Genomic DNA, 4,955 nt, shown 5'->3' with positions numbered 1-4,955 from the left:
CATACTAAAAACAATGCCAAAAAGTGTATAAATTATCCGCTCATCACAACACCAAACTTAAATTGTTGCTTGTTCCCAAGCCACTAAAAACAAAGTAGGATAAAAAGAATAGAATATACAATGATTTCCAAAAACATCTATGAAGATTAGTCTTAATTAGATGAGCGGGGCTATTAGCTTTTTGCTTCTGAACAGTTTTGGCATCTCACTTTATCCTTTGAAGTTTAGAATGATTGGCATCTATAGGAACTCAGAATTCAGATAGTGTTATTGATTTTCCTATTTCAGTATGTTGATTCTGAATATAGTTACTTTATGAGTCTTGGCCGTGACCCTAAGCATTTTTTTTCCAGTATTACCACCGGATACATAAATGCCACAGACACATAACTGGGTGAACCTTTTCAGATTGTGACTCAGCTTTGCTAGAGTCCCCAATTAGAGGTGTCCAGAGCTCTTAAGCACACTCTTTTTGCTTTGGACCATGACTTTAACCGCTCAGTCTCAAGTTTTCACTTGAGACCTTTACGCCACAAGCACATGGTTAGAGACAGCTTGGTTTAGCCGCTTAGGCCAGGATTTTATTCCTGTAGGCCCTCCTATTCACTGATGCTCAAAGCCTTGGATCCTTTTTATTTTACCCTTGCCTTTTGGTTTAAAGGGCTATTGGCTTTTTCTGCTTGCTTTTTCCTTTTCTTTCTTTTTTTTTTCTTCTTTTTTTCGCATATATATATTTTTTTGCAAGCTTTTCACTGCTTTTTCTTGCTTCAAGAATCATTTTTATGATTTTTCAGATTATCAATAACATTTCTCCTTTTCCATTATTCTTTCAAGAGCTAACAATTCTAACATTCTTAAACAACAAATTCAAAAAATATGCACTGTTCAGGCATTCATTCAGAAAACAAAAAGTATTGCCACCACATCAAAATAATTAAACTATTTTAAAATTCAAAATTCATGCACTTCTTTTTCTTTTTCAATTAAAAACATTTTTCCATTTAAGAAAGGTGATGGATTCATAGGACATTCATAGCTTCAAGGTATAGACACTAAGACACTATGATCATGTAATAAAGACACAAACATAGATAGAACATAAAGCATAATTTTCGAAAAACATAAAATAAAGAACAAGGAAATTAAAGAACGGGTCCACCTTAGTGATGGCGGCTTGTTCTTCCTCTTGAAGATCTTATGGAGTGCTTGAGCTCCTCAATGTCTCTTCCTTGCCTTTGTTGCTCCTCCCTCATGACTCTTTGGTCTTCTCTAATTTCATGGAGGAGGATGGAATGCTCTTGGTGCTCCACCCTTAGTTGTCCCATATTGGAACTCAATTCTCTTAGGGAGGTGTTAATTTGCTCCCAATAGTTTTGTGGAGGAAAGTGCATCCCTTGAGGCATCTTAGGGATTTCATGATGAGGAATTTTCTCATGCTCTTGTTGAGGTCCATGAGTCGGCTCTCTTGTTTGCTGCATTCTCTTTTTAGTGATGGGCTTGTCCTCTTCAATGAGGGTGTCTTACACACAAATGTCCCTAAGGACTTGGTCCAACCTTTGATCAAAGTTGACCCTTCTAGTGAAAGGGTGATGATCACCTTTTTCTTGGCCACAACTTCATAGAAGTGATCTTGATGGACCTTTGAGATGAATCTCTCCATCTCCCATGACTCAGAGGTGGAAGCAATTGCCTTCTCTTTCCTCTTTCTTGAGGTTTCTCCGGCCTTAGGTGCTACAAATGGTTATGGAAAAATAAAAAGCAATGCTTTTACCACACCAAACTTAAAAGGTTTGCTCGTCCTCGAGCAAAAGAAGATAAAAAGTATTAGAAAAAGAAGAAAATAGAGGAGATGGAGGGAGATATGTGAATTCGGCTAAGGGGGTGTGATGTGTGAAAATGAAGGAGTGATGGTTTGAATTTGAGTGGGTAGGTTGTATGATGGTTTTAGAGGAGTAATGGAGGTGATTGGTGGAGGTTATTTGGGAAAGAACGTTATGAAAAGGTGGGAGAGAGAGAGAGAGAGAGGTGGGGTAGGTGGAGATCTTGTGGGGTCCACAGATCCTGAGGTGTCAAGGATTTCTCATCCCTGCACCATGTTGGCGTGTAAACGCCCCCTTGATTGCCAATCCTGGTGTTAAACGCCAGGTTCTTGCCCATTTCTGGCGTTTAACGCCAGTTTTTCTCCCCTTTCTGGCGTTTAAATGCCAGCTCTGTGTCTATTTCTGGCGTTAAACGCCAGCTCTGTGCCCCTTTCTGGCGTTAAATGCCCAGAATGGTGCCAAACTGGGCGTTTAACGCCCATTCTGCTACCCTTACTGGCGTTTAAATGCCAGTAAGCTTTTCCTCCAGGGTGTGCTATTTTTAATACTGTTTTTCATTCTGTTTTTGCTTTTTCAGTTGTTTTTGTGGCTTCACATGATCATCAACCTACAAAAACATAAAATAACAATGGAAAATAAATAGATATAATAAAATTGGGTTGCATCCCAACAAGCGCTTCTTTAATGTCAATAGCTTGACAGTGGGCTCTAATGGAGCCTCACAGATACTCAGAGCATGATGATGGCCTCCCAACACCAAACTTAGAGTTTGAATGTGGGGGCTCTATTTGACTCTGCATTGAGAGAAGCTTTTCATGCTTCCTCTCCATGTACAAAGGGAGATCCTTGAGCCTTAAACACAAGGGAGTCGTCATTCACTTGAAGGACCAATTCTCCTTTGTCAACATCAATCACAGCTTTTGCTGTGGCTAGGAAGGGTCTGTCAAGGATGATGGATTCATCCATACACTTCCCAGTGTCTAGGATTATGAAATCAGCAGGGATGTAGTGGTCTTCAACCTTTACCAAGACATCCTCTACAAGTCTATAAGCCTGTTTCCTTGAATTGTCTGCCATCTCTAGTGAGATTCTTGCAGCTTGTACCTCAAGGATCCCTAGCTTCTCCATTACAGAGAGAGGCATGAGGTTTATGCTTGACCCTAGGTCACACAGAGCCTTCTCAAAGGTCATGGTGCCTATGGTACAAGGTATTGAGAACTTTCTAGGATCCTGTCTCTTCTGAGGTAATCTCTGCCTAGTCAAGTCATCCAGTTCTTTGGTGAGCAAGGGGGTTCATCCTCCCAAGTCTCATTACCAAATAACTTAGCATTTAACTTCATGATTGCTCCAAGGTACTTAGCAACTTGCTCTTCAGTAACATCTTCATCCTCTTTAGAGGAACAATACTCATCAGAGCTCATGAATGGCAGAAGTAGATTCAATGGAATCTCTATGGCCTCTGTATGAGCCTCAGATTCTCATGGTTCCTCATTAGGGAACTCCTTGGAGGCCAGTGGATGCCCATTGAGGTCTTCCTTAGTGAAAATCACTGCCTTTCCCTCCTCTATGCATTCGGCCATGTGGGACATGTTTATGGCCTTGCATTCTCTCTTTGGGTTCTCTTCTGTATTGCTTGGGAGAGTACTAGGAGGGAGTTCAGTAACTTTCTTACTCAGCTGACCCACTTGTGCCTCCAAATTTCTAATGGAGGACCTTGTTTCAGTCATGAAACTTTGAGTGGTTCTAATTAGATCAGAGACTATGGTTGCTAAGTCAGAGTAGCTCTGCTTAGAATTCTCTGTCTGTTGCTGAGAAGATGTTGGAAAAGGTTTGCTATTGCTAAACCTATTTCTTCCACCATTACTGTTGTTGATGCCTTGTTGGGGCCTCTGTTGGTCCTTCCATGAGAGATTTGGATGATTTCTTCATGAAGGATTATAGGTATTTCCATAGGGTTCTCCCATGTAATTTACCTCTTCCATTGCTGGGTTCTCAGGATCATAAGCTTCTTCTTCAGATGAAGCTTCTTTGGACTGCCTATTGCTGCTTGCATGCCAGACAGACTCTGAGAAATCATATTGATTTGCTAAGTCAATATTTTGTTCTGAGCCAATATGGCATTCAGAGTATCAACCTCAAGAACCCCTTTCTTCTGATTTGTCCCATTATTCACAGGATTCCTTTCAGAAGTGTACATGAATTGGTTATTTGCAACCATTTCAATGAGTTCCTGAGCTTCTGCAGGCGTCTTCTTCGGATGAAGAGATCCTTCAGCAGAGCTATCCAATGACATCTTGGACAGTTCGGACAGACCATCTTAGAAGATACCTATGATGCTCCATTCTGAAAGCATGTTCGAAGGACACCTTCTGATCAATTGCTTGTATCTTTCCTAAGCTTCATAGAGGGATTCACCTTCCTTCTGTCTGAAGGTTTGGACTTTCACTCTAAGCTTACTTAATTTTTGAGGTTGAAAGAACTTTGCCAAGAAGACATTGACTAGCTTTTCCCAAGAGTTCAGGCATTCTTTAGGTTGTGAGTCCAACCATGTCCTAGCTCTGTCTCTTACAGCAAAAGGGAAGAGCATAAGTCTATAGACCTCAGGGTCAACCCCATTGGTCTTGACAGTGTCACAGATTTGCAAGAATTCAGCTAAGAACTAATGAGGATCTTCCAATGGAAGTTCATGAAACTTGCAATTCTGTTGCATTAGAGAAACTAATTGAGGCTTCAGCTCAAAGTTCTTTGCTCCAATGGCAGGGATAGAGATGCTTCTCCCATAGAAGTCGGGAGTAGGTGTAGTAAAGTCACCAAGCACCTTCCTTGCATTATTGGCATTGTTGTTATTTTCGGCTGCCATGGCTTCTTCTTGTTTGAAAATTTCTGTTAGGTCCTCTCCAGAGAATTGTGCTTTAACTTCTCTTAGCTTTCTCTTCAAGGTCCTTTTAGGTTCAGGATCAGCTTCAACAAGAATACCTTTGTCCTTGCTCCTGCTCATATGAAAGAGAGGAGAAGAAAGTATGGAATCCTCTATGTCACAGTATAGAGATTCCTTGAGATGTCAGAGGAAAAGAAGAGTAAAAGGAGGAGGTAGAAAGGAGAGAATTCGAAGTTATAGAGAGAGGGAATCCGAAT

This window comes from Arachis ipaensis, chromosome B08 (genome assembly GCF_000816755.2).
Source record: "Arachis ipaensis cultivar K30076 chromosome B08, Araip1.1, whole genome shotgun sequence".
Lineage (NCBI taxonomy): Eukaryota > Viridiplantae > Streptophyta > Magnoliopsida > Fabales > Fabaceae > Arachis > Arachis ipaensis.
This window is presented reverse-complemented; position numbering follows the sequence as displayed.